The sequence below is a fragment of the Alexandromys fortis genome, unplaced genomic scaffold (assembly GCF_014885135.2).
Source record: "Alexandromys fortis isolate MF-2015 unplaced genomic scaffold, M_Fortis_MF-2015_v1.1 scaffold_6, whole genome shotgun sequence".
Classification (NCBI taxonomy): Eukaryota; Metazoa; Chordata; class Mammalia; order Rodentia; family Cricetidae; genus Alexandromys; species Alexandromys fortis.
The window spans coordinates 20093552-20112349 of NW_026067902.1; the positions used below are offsets into that span (position 1 = coordinate 20093552).

General features: G+C 49.0%; 1 long non-coding RNA gene and 1 pseudogene across 1 annotated transcript in view; one reads left to right on the forward strand and one right to left on the reverse strand.

Annotated features, from left to right (window-relative positions):
- Positions 1-3291: 3291 nt before the first annotated feature.
- LOC126496767 (uncharacterized) overlaps positions 3292-18798 on the reverse strand; it is a 29418-nt gene continuing 13911 nt past the window's right edge. Inside the window, exon 3 of the long non-coding RNA XR_007590421.1 lies at positions 3292-3777. This is a non-coding gene — a long non-coding RNA (uncharacterized lncRNA). The remainder of the gene's footprint in view (positions 3778-18798) is intronic.
- LOC126496766 (60S ribosomal protein L29-like) lies at positions 15708-16177 on the forward strand (annotated as a pseudogene).

Consider the following 18798-nt stretch of genomic DNA (forward strand, 5'->3'; position numbering starts at 1 on the left):
TACAGAGACCTGACGGCCACCCACTCCGGAGCACTTGCCAGCCCTCACCAGAGACCAGCTGTGAAGGAAAAGAACGTTGGGGTGCTGGTCATAGGGCAGGCCTGGCTGGAGGACTGAGCAGAATTATGGTGGATAGCAGATGTATGAGAAGCCTGAGTACAGCAGAGTGGAACGAATCCTGGGTAGATTTGGATAGGCAAAGACTGAAAGCGAGGGACGGAGAGTCAGACAAAAGAGGTTTGAATGGAATATATCCCTCAAGTGTGTCCAAGTGTTGGTCTAGGCAAGGCATGGGTCAAGGGTATGGCCTGAGCAGATCTAGGGGTTTACCAAGTGCTTCAAGTGACTTACAGATGGCTGGAGAGATTCAGGGTGGTGCTAAATTGGCACCAGGGGGTCAGGGTGTGGCTGGGCCTATGAGATGGCTCCTACCAGCTCCAATCTGCCTGTTTGTAGCAGAAAAGGGGCAGGGAAGGGTGCAGCAAAGTCAGAAGTTTCTCTTCCGAATGGGCTTAAGGAGAAAAAAGAGCAGGGGCTGATGCTGTCTCTCGGAAGGCTTTGAAATCAAGAAGGTATGAAAGACAGCAGAAACAAGTCTCACCTGGGGCGGTAGTCAGGAGACTGCAAAAAATGACGTGGTGGAGGGGAGCAGAGAAAAATGTATAGCTCCATAAGATAAAATAAGATAAGATAAAATAATAAAATAAAATAAATAAAAAAGGAGGTCAGGAGTTCAGGGTGTTTTTAGGAAATGGTGAGAACGTTTGCAGACTGACAGGAGCAGCCAGACAGGAATGGAAGGACAGACAGTAGGGCGCTGTCCCTCGGATCAGTAGTCTTAAGCAGCCCTGTGTTGTGGTTACTATCAAGTCAAGATTTTGGGAATGCCAAGATGGACATCCATTTTCACAACAAGGCTATCTAGAAAAAACTAGACCCCGAGTACCAGGTTGGACATGAAGAAAGACAACCTCTGAGGAGCACAAACATGGCCTCCAGGAGGCTACTTATTTGGAAGAGAAAATTCTGGGTAAGGGAGCTGGGTCAGCTGGGGGTTCTGTGTAGTCTCCTCATCTTGTGTCCTCTTGTCTTCGCATTTCTCAGTGATGTGGACCATGGTGATGGTGAGGACCAGGGTGCCAGGGGCCATGGTGATGGTGAGGACCAGGGTGCCCAGGGCAATGGTGATGGTGAGGACCAGGATGCCAAGGACCATGGTGACGGTGAGGACCATGGTGCCAGGGGCCATGGTGATGGTGAGGACCAGGGTGCCCGGGGCCATGGTGATGGTGAGGACCAGGGTGACAGTGTCCTGGACCAGGGGGTGGTGGACCATGAGGAGGGCAAGGACCCTGTGGAAAACCAAAAGGGAAATGTCAGAATTCAAAGCCAGCGCCAATGACTGTGATCAACTCTTTACCTCCCTCCCCAAGGGCCTCAGATTCCTAAGCATCTGGAAGGGTTTGTGGTGGGGAGTTGGATAGTAAAGGATTTGCTCCTGGCCCTGCCCCTTTTGCAATGAAGTCTCTTAAGAACTGGGCAAGCAAAAGGGAAGTGTCTTGTTGTTTTAGGTTTATTCCCTTTGCTACATTTTGACCTCTTTCCCTGGACCTCGAGTTATTTATTTGTAAGAAGCAAAATTATCTTATGACCCCTTCTTTGGCCCAGGGGTCCTAGCAGAAAGGCTGCAGGTTCTGCCTTGCTCCAAGTGGTAGCTTGCTTATTTACAGTTAAGGTGAAGCTGGGAGGCTGGAGAAGAATTCCCCAGACACCAGGTAGGGGAAACCCAGGCTCTGAGTAGAGATATGGCAGGTCAAAGATAAGAGGTGGAAATCAAGATGTGTTTGTGTGTAGATAGGAAGTGTATTTAGTTTATATATATGTAGCATGTGCTGGCACATGGCTTTAATCCTCTGAGGTGGCAGAGGTTGAGCTCTGTAAGTTTGAGACTAGCCTGCTCTATATAGTGAGGTTCAGCACAGACAGGGTCTGTATGCATATACAGAATGAGTCCCTGTGTTTAATTTATTTTTTTATTTTTGGCCAGTAGTGCTGGCACACAACTTTAATTTGACACTTAAGAGACTGGTGGATCTCTGTGAGCTCAAGGCCAGCCTGGTCTACATAGGGAGCTCCAGGACAGTCAAAGCTAAGTGGTGAGACCCTTTCTCAAACAATGAAAATAGATAAATGAATGAATACAATTTTGAAGGTGTGTCTTGGTATGGAGTTCAATGGTAGAGAATTTGTCCAGAAAGTACAAATCCAACTTTTTTTTTTTAAAAAAAAAAAGCAAAATAAAACAAAACAAAACACAACAAAATAGCTGTGTCAGGGTGTATTCCCCTGGTGGGCACATAGTATGCACACGTGTACACACAGATGCATGCACAGGGTGCCTATATAACGCCTCTGCACAACTGCCAGACTCAAACAGGAAGAAGTGAAATAAAGTTTATGTCCACTTCTCAGACCCAAGAGGCCCGGGAAAGTGCTGTATAAACTTTCTTAGCTGGAGACCAGCCAGGAAGGTTAGTGCTAGGGCACTGAGGTCTGGAGTCCAGTGGGTTAGAGATGGGGTTACACCCCCTATTCTGGGAGTAGGGTGATTCCCTACTCTGCTTTAACCTGCCCCCCTTCACCTCAGGGGTTTGAGCGAGGTGGAATACAGGTGGGGAGAAACAGTCTCCAGAACTGGGGACTTTCCAGTTAGAGGACTTCATGCCCCAGCTGTGATAAGAAACAGCCAGATCCCCCCCTCTTCTGTGGCAGGATACAGATTCAACCAGGGAGCTTGGTGGCTGCTGCCTGTTGGGAGGGAGAGGTGGTGAGCAGGCAGCCTTCCCTTCTTTCCCTAGCAGAAGCCTGCCTGTCCTAGAAGCCCTGCAGTGGGACTGAGGCTTGGGAGCCAACCAGCCAGCCAGGGGAGCACAGAACAGGCTGGGAAGCAGCAGGAAGAGAGGGTGAGCTGCTGGGCCAGGCGAGGGGAGTAAGGAAAGGAGAGAGATGATGGGAAAACAGAGAGAATGCCAAGGAGAAGGTTGCAGTTGGCAGGGTGTGGGTGGTTATGGCAGTACCCCGCCCTTCCCAGGCTGAAGCCTGAGTCTTCCTGACTTCATCTGGCAGAAGTGCTGGTCTAAGAATGAGGTGGACCTGAAGGAAGTGGCCAGGATGGGGGTGTTAGGGTGGGCAAGGGGAAGAAGGGTAGGGAATGTTCTTACCCAGTGACCTGTTGGAGAGAAAGGGGGAAAAGAAACAGCAGGGTCAGTCTTTTGCTTCTGAAGGGGACCCCTTGCCTTCTCCCTGATGCTAGCTCTATGTCCACACCCCACCCTCAACAAGGCTCCTCAGAACAGGTCACCTGCCTAACAAACTTTCCATCCTTCATCCGTCCACAACAGCAGATTTGTATTGGAAGTCAATATGAAGCTCACTTGTGTGTCCCTATGGGCTCAAGGGCTGACTGAGTCCCCCAGGTGGCATCAGGCCAGGTAGAAGGTGAGGCTTTTGTCCACACTGCCAGGGGTCTGCTATCCTAGCCTTGGTCAGATTTCAGGGCATCAGGGAGACATTCTATTGTGGCAAACCCCAATTCTTCCTCCTCTGTCTCCACCTGGGCCCCAGGCAGTCTCCCCCACTCATGCCTGTCCATCCCACTATAGCCCCTCAGAGCTGTGTGGTGGCTGCTGTTACATCCTGGTCACAACCTTCTGCTCTCAGCTCAGGGCCTTTGCTCACACTGTCTGCTGCCTGGAAATCTCTCTAGCATGGCTCTACCTCACTATCCAGCAGGTGTTCCACATCACTGGGGTGTGGAGATCCCCAGTGTGAACACAACAGTTCATTCTGCAGAAGCCACCTGTGTGGTACTGGGTGTCCCAAAAGGTAACCTTGATGGGAGTTCTAGTTCTATTGTATTTTTTGTGGGGAACAACAATTGTGCCTCTGGGCTGTGGACCTCAGACCTGGGGATCCAGGGCAGGGCTGCTGAGCTCGGTGCTGCAGACCTGGGCATCCAGCGCCAGGGCTGCTGAGCTTTGGGCTCCAGACCTGACAGTGCTTTTCATGACCTCACTTTGAGCATCATGCCTGACATCCGTGGCCTCATGTGTCCCCTGGGAGATGAACCCACCTTTTTGTCTCTTTATGTTGAAGAGCTAGTGAGCTGAAAAACGTGCATGCTTGTTTCTTCAACTATAATGTGTGCTTCGCAATATGAAAGTTTGTTTGCATTTTGGCACTCTGCACACACACCTGTACTCACACATGCAAGCACACTTGGCATTCAGTAGATATGGCTGACTGCTTGCCTCTGCCCTCCCCACTCTCCTTCCTCTTCTTTCCCCTCTTCTACCTCCTAGCCTCTCAGCCATGCTGCTTACCTGGATACATCTTCATGGGGCAAGTGCAGGAATTGACACACGCAACACCTGTGGTTAACAAGAACGTTTTAATTGGCAGTGATCTAGTTGCTTTGCTTCTCCCCTCCTAGGGCTGCACACACATAGTCCCTTCACAAGACAAGACCTCCCAGGCGCCCTGGTCATGATACCCCACCCTATGTAGGACTCTGTATAAACACCTGGCATAGATGCAGAGACTTGGAGAGGTCGCTCTAGCCGAGTGGGGAGGGGCAGACAACCTGATGAGTATGGGCTTCTGGGGACCCAGGAGACCATAAGAACTTTGTTCCTGCCGCCCAGATTTATGGAACATTCCAGGGTTCCCACTGCTTGTTATTGTCTCCTCCCGCCAGGATTGGGAGAGGGTGGGAGGTTTAGGGTCTGAATCAATTCGTTATCCACTGCCAGTCTCTCGTCATGGGAAACTGTTGAGGTCTAGCCTCATCTTTTGGGGCCTGGCATTCAAACAACAACTAACAGGCCCAGAACGGGCAGCATCCAAAACATGATACACTTGAAAAGGAAAGGTATCACGGCTCTCTGAACTCATATGGCAAATGAGTGTTTTAGCGCAGACTTCCACACTTACAGACAGACAGACAGACACACACACACACACACACCTCTGATACAAAAGACCTAGAACTGCAGATCAAATGCAGAACTTTGTACTTGGAAAGCAGGTTCTCTACCATTGAGCCTCCCCCCAGCCCCACCAAACCACTCATTCTTATTGATTTGTTATTTTCGGTTGAAATCAGTCCCACTTTATGACCATAGTCTTTCTCACTTGCTGATCCTTTTTTAATCTTACGTGTATAGGTGTTTTGCCTGGACTTATGTCTGAGCACCATGTTCATATGCAGTACCCACAGAGGACAGGGAGGATACCAGATATCCAAAATCCGGAGTTACATGTAGCTGGAAGACTCCTACTTTGTGGGTGCTGGGAATTGAACCCAGGTCCTCCGGAAGAGCAGGCAATGCTCTTCACTGCTGAGCCATCTCTCCAGTCCAGGTTACCCCTTTACTAATGATGAACTTGAAGGATCTCATAAGGCTGAACTTGGGGGGGGGGGTAAAGGAAACCCTTGATTCAATCCAAACCTGAACTAAAGGCAAGAGAAAAACAGCCCCTGGGATGATTTTCCGCTCAGGCTTAGCTCTCTGAGAAACAGGAATGGTCAGCTCTAGAAGGCACTGAAAATGCAAGCCTGTAACTCTCAGGTGACCTTCTACCTGGCAAGTCAGTCCTAACTCCTGCAGGGTGAAGGCACAGGGGCCAGCCTGGAGGGTGGGGTGGGCAGGTAGGCAGACATGCATACAAATACACAAGCACCTGACACAGGCACACACAATCCTTTAGAAACAGACTGACTTGTGCAGAAGGATGATGTCCTCACAAATACCCGGAGGCAGCAGTTCAATACACAAATACATAGCCAGAGAGACTAAGACCACATGGGTACCTCATTCACACACAGAGGCCCCCTCTTATTTCACCTTTAGTAAGCAAAGTCAGGTCCTTACCTGAGAATGCAGAGCCAGGGATAGCAAGGCTGAGGCTCTGTCTCCCCCAGGGGAGTATTTGTACAAGAGAGGGTGGGGCCGTGTTGGGTCACATGCTCCGGGAGATTCTAGAATAGAAGGTCCAGGGAATGAAGAGGGATGGGCTGATTTCTACCAGGGCAAAGAGCACTAGGAAATAGGATGTGGGTGCAGTGGGTGGGGAGGGGTGGGTGGAGCAGATGAGGAGAGTGGGGGTCATTCTCAGAGCCATCTGAAGGTCACGTGGACAGGTCATTAACTCCTCCCAGCACGTAGAAGAAGAAAAGTGACCCTAAGCACATTCTTGCCTTGGATTCCAAGGTCCAGATGAGTTTTTAAATTGCTACCCAGTCCAGCAAACTTGTCTGGAAACAGAATTCACACCCAGAAAAGGGGACAGTGGGAATAAAGACCGCACAGGACGGAAAGGATGAAAAAGTTCGGAACCCCTGCCGCCAGCTCACTCCGCCTGTTCCAAGCCCTTTGTAGGCTGCCTGTGTGGCCACCCCAGCACCTGTATTTGCCAAGATGATTTGCTTTGTGTGCTCCCTCAAGCAGATCTGGAGCCCCTACCTTCCGGGATCCTTTCTTCTAATTTTTCTTATTTCACTGACCTCAGTCACTTGGCCATTGACAACCCCCTGGCATTAGTAAGCATCTAGTAAATTTGATAAATGAATTATTTATTAGTTTTTTAAAAGTTTATGTGGTTCAGCAGTGGTGGCACATGCCTTCAATCCCAGCACTCAGGAGGCAGAAGCAGGCAGATCTCTGTGAGTTCAAGGCCAACCTGGTCTACAGAGCAAGTTCCAGGAAAGACATGACTACACAGAGAAACCTGCTGGAAGCAAAGACCTGTATTCAGTTATAGCCATCTTAGTCACAAATTAAGTAAGCTATTCAGAAACCCCTGTGTTATGATTTTTGGTTCCCGGCAGCTTGCGGCAGGTCCACAAACCAAGGTGGCTGGCTCAGCCATACGGTAGAGGGCTGGACCCAGCAGGCCTGGTGGTGTAAGCAGGCGGCAGGTGGGAGGCACATGGACAGACACATTGTACAGAATAGAATTGGATATTTATTAATTAAATTATGGAGGGGAAGGAAAATGGGGAAAAGGGGGTGAAAGAGAGAAAAAGAGAAAGATAGAGAGGGGGAGAGAGAAGGAAGAGAGAAAAGAGGACAGAGAGAGAAAGAAGGGGGGATCAGGAAAGGGAACAGAGAAGCCAAGATGGCGAGGGAGGGGCTACAGGGAGTGGATGTGGCTTTTCTTTTAAATTGATGAACAAGCACAACATTCACAGCTCTTTTTTATAACAAAAAATTGGAGATTGGACACCACAGGTTGACAGAATTGGGGCGGTGGATTCTCAAGACTGCTTCCAGCTTATTTGTGGGCATCATCTGGGCGGGGGGGGGGGCCTGAGAAGGCTGTTTGATGGCTGCATCCTGGCATAGCTGGTCTCTTTGCTCCTGTCCGGTGTTTGTGGTATGGAAATGTCTGGTGTCTATTATACCTGTTAAAGGTATTGGCAGAACACAGAACAAAATTAGATTTAAGGAAAAAAAAATTAGGACCAGGGAATTTAGGGGGATGTATCTGACCTGTTTAAGGTGGATTCTTTAATTCAGCTCCATGGAACTCACAAGAATTCTTTGGGTTTGTGAAAACAGAAGTTTTAGACACATACATAGTATAATGACTATACATATTTTTATAAAATGAAAAGTATTTTTAAGACTATGGAAAGCAGCATAAAAGAGAAATTTGATTGGAAATTTGTTTGGTGAGGTTTTTTTTTTCAACCTGGCAAAACCTCTCAGCTATCAAACTGTATCAGAGATCTTTGAGAAGGATAAGATTTTACTTGAGTTACTGATTAAAAAATGATAGAGAACTTACTTGGTTGGCACCCAGAGCTATTCTTTTAGGGTCCTCCATTGTCGCTGAAGGTTGCATTTGTCTTTTGCTGTTTAGCACAGGGCCTTCTAGGCTCCAGAAGATCCTGTGGGCTAGGAAATCTGTAGGAAGATAGGCCTATCTTAACCTGAGCAGCTAGGCTGTCAATTCCAGTGATTCTGTCCACTTCAGGAGATCTTCAGCTTAGATGAAAGGCAGTTTTGCCCAGTGTAGATGGATGTTGTTGTGTGTCCATTTGTCTTCTGTCTTCTTTGGAGGAAGTAGAGTGCTGCTGCTAGGAGCCAACCTGTCCCATTTTGTTATGAAAAGTTTTTTAATAATTAAATATTTAAATATCACATTCCCCAGATCTCTGAGCAGTTGAGGGCTGTTTATTAGGTATAACTACAGTATAGAATCTGTCTGGAGAGTTGGGTCTGAGCTTGACTATACTGGCTCTTAACTTAACAGGTAAGATTTACACTCATAAAAAGACAGAAAGAAAAAACTGCTTGCAATAGAAGGTTAATGGCAGAACTGACAATAGTAGAGAACATCTTAATATATTTTAAATGAGGTTTGGATTAAATATAGTTTTAAGAGACTTAAAAGTACATACCAGTTTAAAACATGAGACTTATTGATTTTGTAGTCTGAAAGGATATGTAATGAACAATTATTATACAAAGAAAGAGTGAACAGGAATTGGGCAAAGTGGATGCTCTTACTGGGCCCTACCAAAGGCATGCCACTGCGCAAAACACATGTAACAGATTCAACAAGAGGAATTTAGTGAAAACTGGGGGACAAGGCAGGGTATACTTCAGTAAAGATGGGAGAGCTTGGTCACCTGAGCTGGCTCTTAGCCAAGATGGTGGCGAAGTCACCTGACCCCGGACAAAATGGCAATAGCCACACGTTGTATGAAAAAGCCATAATTTTTGTGCTATAAGGATTTGAATCCTAATAAGAGGGACCTAAAGGTGTGACCTGCCCTGTCGCTGAGCTGCCATGCCACACCACAAGTTGCAGAGGGGAGCAAAAGGCTGGAACAAAAAAAACTGCACCATGTCAAGGCTGAAATTGAAAAAGCCAGATGGAATTTTAAAAAGGCAGGGGAACATGAATGGTTGTTTTTCCAGCCAAAATCGTGAAAGCCCATGAAACAGCGGCACCTCAAGGCCTATAACAGGAATATCTCCCTGTATAGGTGGGGTGCAAATTGGCGTGAACACCCAGGACCCTTGAGCTGGGCATCGCCTAACTCTGGGTGGGGTGTTATGGTCTGGCTGGATCGGGTCTGGTGACTCAGAAACCAGAGACCAGAGCCTGCTCTGAGCGGCCTTTTATGGCAAGGCAAGAAAAAGAAAAGAGAAGAAATGGAAAAAATGATGAAGAATCTGAGGGACCTTGGGTCCCCTGTTGAACGCACTGCACGGGGTGTACAGTGCTAATGTGGGCTGACTGACCCTGGATCAGTCCAAACACGATTTCAGTTAAGGGAAGCAACCATAGCAGAAGAGGAGAGGCTCACCAATTAAAGCTGGGAAGCCAGTGGTGATAGTAGACAAACCCTGGTTCAGGATCCTGACACTGGGAGAGGAGTTCCAGGCAGGAGTACCTATTCAAGTCACGAGGCACCAAAATGTGCGGCTCGCTGCGATCATATAGTGGTAAGTACTCAGCATTGTGGCCGCAGCAACCTTGGTTTGAATCCGAGTCACAGCACCAAAATGTTACGAATTTTGGGTCCCGGCAGCTTGTGGCAGGTACACAAACCAAGGTGGCTGGTCCAGCCATGTGGTGGCGGGCTAAGCCTGGTGGGCCTGGCGGTGTGAGCAGGTGGCAGGTAGAAGGAACGTGGACAGACACATTGTACATAATAGAATTGGATATTTATTAGTTAAATTATGGAGGGGAAGGAAAAAGGAGACAAGAGGGTAAGAGAGAGGCTGGGAATGCAGAAGCTGATGGTTAAAAAGGTTCATCCCCATAGCTTTAGTGCCTTGATCAGCTCACTGGCTCAGAAGGTGGCCAGGAATGATCATTAGGTAAACACAGTGCCAGATTGACTGTGATGAGTGATGTGGTGATTAATAAGACTCCATTCTTGCCCCTGGGAATGTGTAGTAGGTGGGAGATGCAGACAGACCAACATGTTGGTTTGTATGAGAAAGAAATCCAGATGGCTGTATATCAATGGGGTTGAAGGAAGGTGGAAAGTTCAGCAAACAGGAGTGCTGCCCTTCTGACAGCCCCGGTCTGGGGCCATGCACAGCAGGGCTTTACTTTACTTTAAGTCAAGGTGTGCACAGTTCAGACAAGGAGCTGGAATATGGCAGGAAGGAGTCAGTGATGACCCCAAATTAGTCATAAGATGACACTGTGTGTAGGTCTTTTTCCAGTCTTCTGCAGCAGGATTGCCAGTCTTAGGCTACAGGGCAGACTGCCTGGAGACCATGGGGTTTGCAGCGGGGTTGAGGCCTGAATGATAAAGCAAATTCTCCTTTCCCTTGGTTTGCATTGTAGTGATAGGTAATGCGCAGCCTTTGTGTCTGGCTTTGAGAGAAATGTTTCAGCAAAGCCTTTGCTATGTTTGGGTTAATCAGTAGAGGCTGAAAATTGTTTTGAGACTGTTGAAACCTTGAAGAAATGTCTCTCTGGAGACTCTGCACTTGGTGCTACAAGAGAGTGCTTGCATCTACACCGACCTTGGTCCTAAGACACGCTTGGCAAACCTGGAGTTTGTACTTTTGGTTATGGCTATGTATTTAGATGCTCAGGCTGGGTCTATCTTCCCACTTTGGACCTGAGTCTGTGGCCACTTCCTATTTAGAATGTCTTGCCACAAGGGGAAAAGGGAGTGAGAGGAGGAGAGACATGCCCAGCCCCTTTCTGGCAGTCACCACCACTCCCCATGTCTGCCTTTTAGAGACCTGATGGCCACCTACTCCGGAGCACTTGCCAGCCCTCACCAGAGACCAGCTGTGAAGGAAAAGAACGTTGGGGTGCTGGTCATAGGGCAGGCCTGGCTGGAGGACTGAGCAGAATTATGGTGGACAGCAGATGTATGAGAAGCCTATGTACAGCAGAGTGGAACGAATCCTGGGTAGATTTGGATAGGCAAAGTCTGAAAGCAAGGGATCGAGAGTCAGACTCAAGAGGTTTGAATGGAATATATCCCTCAAGTGTGTCCAAGTGTTGGTCTAGGCAAGGCATGGGTCAAGGGTATGGCCTGAGCAGATCTAGGGGTTTACCAAGTGCTTCATGTGACTTACAGATGGCTGGAGAGATTCAGGGTGGTGCTAAATTGGCACCAGGGGGTCAGGGTGTGGCTGGGCCTATGAGATGGCTCCTACCAGCTCCAATCTGCCTGTTTGTAGCAGAAAAGGGGCAGGGAAGGGTGCAGCAAAGACAGAAGTTTCTCTTCCGAATGGGCTTAAGGAGAAAGAGCAGGGGCTGCAGCTGTCTAGGAAGCCTTGGAAACCGCGAAGGTGTGAAAGACAAAAGACAGCTGAAACAAGTCTCACCTGGAGGGGGAGTCAGGAGAGTGCAGTCAGGTGGTGGAGGGGGCAGAGAAAAATGTATAGCTCCATAAGATAAAATAAAAAAGGAGGTTGGGAGTTCAGTGTGTTTTCAGGAAATGGGGAGAATGTTTGCAGACTGACAAGAGCAGCCAGACAGGAGTGGATGGACAGAGAGTAGGGTGCTGTCCCTCAGATCAGTAGTCTTAAGTAGCCCTGTGTTGAGGTCACTACCAAGTCATGCTTCTGGGAATGCCAAGATGGATATCCGGTTTTCACAACAAGGTATTTAGATAGAACTGGACCCTGAGTACCAGGTTGGATATGGAGAGAGAACCTCTGAGGAGGACAAACATGACCTCCAGGAGGCTATTTATTTGGAAAGGAAAATTCTGGGTAAGTCTGGGAGCTGGGTCAGCTGGGGGTTCTGTGTAGTCTCCTCATCTTGTGTCCTCTTGTCTTCTCATTTCTCAATGATGTGGACCATGGTGATGGTGAGGACCAGGGTGCCCGGGGCCATGGTGATGGTGAGGACCAGGGTGCCCAGGGCCGTGGTGATGGTGAGGATCAGGGTGCCCGGGGCCATGACCATGGGGTGGGCAAGCAGGTCCTGGAGGGTGGGGTCCCACAGGACAGTGTCCTGGGCCAGGGGGTGGTGGACCAGGGGGTGGTGGACCATGAGGAGGGCAAGGACCCTGTGGAAAACCAAAAGGGAAATGTCAGAATTCAAAGCCAGCGCCAATGACTGTGGTCAACTTCTCTTTACCTCCCCTCCCCAAGGGACTCAGGATTCCTAGGCATCTGGAAGGGTTTGTGGTGGGGAGTTGGATAGCAAAGGATTTGCTCCTGGCCCTGCCCCTTTTTCATTGAAGTCTCTTAAGAACTGGGCAAGCAAAAGGGAAGTGTCTTGTTGTTTTAGATTTATTCCATTTGCTACATTTTGACCTCTTTCCCTGGACCTCGAGTTATTTATTTGTAAGAAGCAAAATTATCTCAAGACCCCTTCCCTGGCCCGAGGGTCTTAGCAGAAAGGCTACAGGTTCTGCCTTGCTCCAAGTGGTAGCTTGCTGTATTTACAGCTAAGGTGAAGCTGGGGAGGCTGGAGAAGAATTCCCCGGACACCAGGTAGGGGAAACCCAGGCTCTGAGTAGAGATGTGGCAGGTAAAAGGTAAGAGGTGGAAATCAAGGGTGTGTTTGTGTGTAGATAGGAAGTGTATTTAGTTTATATATATGTAGCATGTGCTGGCACATGGCTTTAATCCTCTGAGGTGGCAGAGGGTGATCTCTCTAAGTTTGAGACTAGCCTGCTCTATATAGTGAGGTTCAGCACAGACAGGGTCTGTATGCATATACAGAATGAATCCCTGTGTTTAATTTATCTTTTTATTTTTGGCCAGTAGTGCTGGCACACAACTTTAATTTGACACTTAAGAGACTGGTGGATCTCTGTGAGCTCAAGGCCAGCCTGGTCTACATAGGGAGCTCCAGGACAGTCAAAGCTATGTGGTGAGACCCTTTCTCAAACAATGAAAATAGATAAATGAATGAATACAATTTTGAAGGTGTGTCTTGGTATGGAGTTCAATGGTAGAGAATTTGTCCAGAAAGTACAAACACAACATAAAAAAAAGCAAAATAAAACAAAAAAACAACAAAATAGCTGTGTCTGTGTGTATTCCTGTGGTGGGCAAATAGCATGCACACATGTACACACAGATGCATGCACAGGCTGCCTATATTACGCCTCTGCACAACTGTCACACTCAAACGGGAAGAAGTAAAATTAAAGTTAATGTCCACTTCTCAGACCCAAGAACCTGGGAAAGTGTTGTATAACCATCTTAGCCAGGATGATTAGTGCTAGGGCACTGGGGTGTGAAGTCCAGTGGGGTAGAGGTGGGGTTACACCCTCTATTCTTGGAGTAGAATTATGCCCTCCTCTGCTTTGACCTCCCCCCCGCCTGACTCAGGGGTTTGAGTGAGGTGGAATACAGGTGGGGAGAAACAGTCTCCAGAACTGGGGACTTTCCAGTTACAGCAGTCCCTGCCTCAGCTGTGCTAGGAAACAGCCTCATCCTCCCCCACCCCCTTCTGTGGCAGGGAGCCTGGTGGCTGCTGCCTGTTGGGAGGGAGAGGTGGTGAGCAGGCAGCCTTCCCTTCTTTCCCTAGCAGAAGCCTGCCTGTCCTAGGAGCCCTGCAGTGGGACTGGGGCTTGGGAGCCAGGCAGCCAGGGGAGCACAGAGCAGGCTGGGAAGCAGCAGGAAGAGAGGGTGAGCTGCTGGGCCAGGGGAGGGGAGTAAGGAAAGGAGAGAGACAGATGGGAAAACAGAGAGAATGCCAAGGAGAAGGTTGCAGTTGGCAGAATGTGGGTGGTTATGGAAGTGTCCCGCCCTTCCCAGGCTGATGCCTGAGTGAACTTCCTGACTTCATCTGGCAGAAGTGCTGGTCTAAGAATGAGATGGACCAGAAGGAAGTGGCCAGGATGGAGGTGTTAGGGTGGGCAAGGGAAAGAAGGGTAGCGAATGTTCTTACCTTGTGACCTGTTGGAGAGAAAGGGGGAAAGAACAGCAGGGTCAGTCTTTTGCTTCTGAAGGGGACCCCTTGCCTTCTCCCTGATGCTAGCTCTGTGTCCACAGGCCACCCTCAACAAGGCTCCTCAGACCTGGTCACCTGCCTGACAAACATTCCGTCCTTCATCCATCCATAACAGCAGATTTGTATTGGAAGACAATATGAAGCTCACTTGTGTGTCCCTATGGGCTCAAGGGCTGGCTGAGTCCCCCAGGTGGCATCAGGCCAGGTAGAAGGTGAGGCTTTTGTCCACACTGCCAGGGGTCTGCTATCCTAACCTTGGTCAGATTTCAGGGCATCAGGGAGACATTCTATTGTGGCAAACCCCAATTCTTCCTCCTCTGTCTCCACCTGGGCCCCAGGCAGTCTCCCCCACTCATGCCTGTCCATCCCACTATAGCCCTTCAGAGCTGTGTGGTGGCTGCTGTTACATCCTGGTCACAACCTTCTGCTCTCAGCTCAGGGCCTTTGCTCACACTGTCTGCTGCCTGGAAATCTCTCGAGCATGGCTCTACCTCACTATCCAGCAGGTGTTCCACATCACTGGGGTGCGGAGATCCCCAGTGTGAACACAACAGTTCATTCTGCAGAAGCCACCTGTGTGGTACTGGGTGTCCCAAAAGGTAACCTTTGATGGGAGTACTAGTTCTTTTGCATCTTTTGAGGGGATCCAGAGGCACGGCTGCTTGACCTCAGACCTTGGGTCCAGTGTCACAGCTGTTGGACTGTGGACTCCAGACCTGGGGATCCAGCGGCATGGCTGCAAGGCTCTGGGCTCTAGACTGCCAAGTGCTTTTCATGACCTCACTTTGAGCATCATGCCTGACATCCCTGGCCTCATGTGTCCCCTGGGAGATGAACCCTCCTTTTTGTCTCCTCAAGTTGAAGAGCTAGTGAGATGAAAAACTCACATGCTTGTTTCTTCAACTATAATGTGTGCTTCACAATATGAGAGTTGTTTGTATTTTGGAAGCCTGCACACACACCTGTACACACACATGCAAGCACACTTGGCATTCAGTAGATATGGCTGACTGCTTGCCTCTGCCCTCCCCACTCTCCTTCCTCCTCTTTTCCCTCTTCTACCTCCTAGCCTCCCAGCCATGCTGCTTACCTGGATACATCTTTTTGGGGCAAGAACAGGAAGTGACACACGCAACACCTGTGGTTAACAGAAAACATTTTAGTTCACAGTGATCTAGTTGCTTTGCTTCTCCCCTCTAGGGCTGCACACCCACAGTCCCTTCACAAGACAAAACAGGATGTCTGCCAGGCACCCTGGTCATGATACCCCATGCTATGTCTGTCTAACACCTGCCATAGAGGTGGAATGCCAGATAGAGGTGGTGCTTATGTCTGAGCACCATGTTCATATGCAGTGCCAACAGAGGACAAGGGAGGATACCAGATATCCAAAAACCGGAGTTACATGTTGCTGGAAAACTCCTACTTTGTGGTTCCTGGGATTGAACCCAGGTCCTCAGGAAGAGCAGCCCAGTGCTCTTGACTGCTGAGCCATCTCTCCAGTCCAGGTTGCCCCTACTCCTTCATCCTAATGTTGAGCTTGAAGGATCTCATAAGGCTGAACTTGGGGAGGTAAAGAAAACCTTAGATTCAATCAAAACCTGAACTAAAAGCAAGTGAAAAAAGGTCCCTGGGATGATTTCCCACTCAGCCCTAGCTTTCTGAGAAACAGGAATGGGCAGCTCTAGAAGGGACTGAAAATGCAAGCCTGTGCTCTTTCTCTTCCGGTCGCAGGCGCTTCGGGAGCTGCCGATTACTGTCCAGCCATGGCCAAGTCCAAGAACCACACCACACACAACCAGTCCCGGAAATGGCACAGAAACGGCATCAAGAAACCCCGGTCACAGAGATACGAATCTCTCAAGGGGGTTGACCCCAAGTTCCTGAGGAACATGCGCTTGGCCAAGAAGCACAACAAGAAAGGCCTGAAGAAGATGCAGGCAAATAATGCAAAGGCCATGAGTGCACGTGTGGAGGCCATCAAGGCCCTGGTGAAGCCCCAGGTGGTGAAGCCCAAGGTGCCAAAGGGCCCCACCCGCAAACTCACCCATCTGGCTTTAATTGCTCACCCCAAGCTTGGGAAGTGGATTAGAAGCTACACACGGGTCGTAAGCTCCAAAAAACAAAGCCCAAGGTTCAAGCCAAGGCAGAGGCCTCAGCTGCAGCTTAGGCTCCCAAAGGTGCCCAGGCCCCTGTGAAGGCCCCATAAAAAAGGTAGCAGTATGCCAATGTGAAGACAGATGGACTGGTGTGAACACCTACACAGTATTTGCAGATGTTCAGGACCTTATGCTGTTTTTACAAATAAACTTGAGGCAAGTTCTGTTAAAAAAAAAAAAAAAGAAAAGAAAATGCAAGCCTGTAACTATCAGGTGACCCTTCTACCTGGCAAGTCAGTCCTAACTCCTGCAGGATGAAGGAACAGGGGCCAGCCTGGAAGGTGGGGAGGGCCGGCAGGCAGACATACATACAAATGCACAAGCACCCTACACTAACACACACAATCCTTTAGAAATAGACTGATGCACGACGTCCTCACAAAGACCCGGAGGCAGCAGTTCAATGCACAAATACATACCCAGAGAGACTAAGACCACATGGGTACCTCATCCACTCTCACAGACCCCCTCCTATTTCACCTTCAGTAAGCAAACCCAGGTCCTTACCTGAGAGTGCAGAGTCAGGGACAGGAAGGCTGAAGCTATGTCTCCTCCAGGGGAGTATTTGTACAAGAGAGGGTGGGGCTGGGTCCGGTCATTTGCTCTGGCAGAGTCTAGAATAGAAGGTCCAGGGAATGAGGAGGGATGGGTTGATTTCTACTGGTGCAAAGAGCACTAGGAAATAGGATGGGGGTGTGGTGGGTGGGAAGGTGTTGGGTGGAGTAGGTTAGGAGAGTGGGGGTCATTCTCAGAACAATTTTAAGGTCACATGGACAGGTCATTAACTCCTCCCAGCACGCAGAAGAAGAAAAGTAACCCTAAGCACATTCTTGCCTTGGATTCCAAGGCCCAGATGAGTTTTTGAATTGCTGCCCAGTCCAGCAAACTTGTGTGGAAACAGAAATCACACCCAGAAAAGGGACTTGGGAATAAAATCAGGACAGACGGAAAGGATGAAAAATTTCCGAACCCAGGCTGTCAGCTCTCTCTGCCTGTATCAAGCCCTTTGTAAGTTTCCCGTGTGGCCCCCCCAGCACCTGTGTTTGCCAAGATGATTTGCTTTGTGTGCTCCCTCAAGCAGATCAGGAGCCCCTACCTTCCGGGATCCTTTCTTCTAATTTTTCTTATTTCCACTGACCTCTGCATACTTTAGATTCAGGGACATGGTGGCTTCGTCAGTCACTTGGCCATTGACAACCCCCTGGCATTAGTGTCTAGTAAATTTGGTAAATGAAAATTTTTTATTTTTTTTTTTAGGAGTTTATGTGATTGGGCAGTGGTGGTGCATGTGGTTGGGTGGTGCATGCCCTTAATCCCACCACTCAGGAAGCAGGCAGATCTCTGTGAGTTCAGGGCCAGCCTGGTCTACAGAGCAAGGTCCAGGACAGCCAGGACTACACAGAGAAACCTACTGGAAGCAAAGACCTGTGTTTGGTTGTAGCCATCTCAGTCACAGTTAGCTCTTCAGAAGCCACTGTAGGGCAAGTTCTGGCCTAGGATCACCCTTATGCCCCTGTGAGTGAAGATCCCCTGCAGACATGGGGTACCAGGCCCCAGAAGTAATTAGCATTCCCCTTGTTAATAAATATTGACAGACCCTCAGCATTTCCTTATCTCTTCTCATCAGCTGGGGAAGTCTCTAGACCTGACATTCCAGCAACCTCCCCTCCCCTCCCCCTGCCTTCTGCTATATAGTGCTCCTGAGAAAAAAAATAAAGTTGGCAGCTTGATCAGAATGCAGACTTGCTGTCTGTTTCTCATGTCTCTTTTCTCTTCATTCCTCATCTCCAGGGTTCAGGATCTCCTTTCATGTTTCACTGGTCTGGACAAAAGACAACACTGTGTGGGTTTGAGGAATGTTGCTGCACACAGGGGACAGGCCTGTCCAGCCATTGAGCCACTGCAGCCAGCAGCTCAGCACCTGCTCAGTGAAGAATCCATGGACCACCCAACCGTGAGTCAGATTCGGAGGTTTGAGCACAGCGATGCAAGGTAAAAATTATACCATGGGACAAGCATTAGGTAAACAGAATTTGTTTATCTGCAGACTCAAGGAGTCCCTCAAGACCAGAGGAGTAAGGGTAAAATCCAGGCTGCTATGCCAGCCAGAGCTTGCAGACAGGCAGACAGCGCCTGTTTGGTAATTCCTGCCGTGTGGCGCAGCAGCTTCAACCAGAAGCTGAAAGGCAGGTTTGAAATAAGGTAGCCCTGAGTGCTGCAGCTTCAGGACAATCAGAAATAAATAAGTAGGTTAAATATGTTTCTTTTCATTTCATAATTAAAAAAAATACTGAAAGATCCCCAGCAGTAGTAGGCAGCAGAAATGTTGTTGGTCCCAAAATGGTGGTAGTGGGCCATGTGGCAGCAGACAGCGGACCCTGGGAGCAGCTAGTCCCAGGCAGAGAAGGCTGCCGGTCCCCGAGCAGTGGCTGGTCCCATGCAGGGAGACACATGGCGGGCGGGCAGAAGACAGAAACATGGATAGACACGACATGCAGAGTGAGGTTGAATGTTTATTTATTCAGAGGGTTATGGAGGGGGAAGGGTGAAGGGGGGCAGAGAGAGAGAGAGAGAAGGAGAAAGAGACAGAGAAGGGGGGAAGTGGAAAAGTGGGGAGAGAGGCAGAAGCAGAGCTCCCTGTCTGAGAGGAAGATGGAAAAAAGAGCGAACT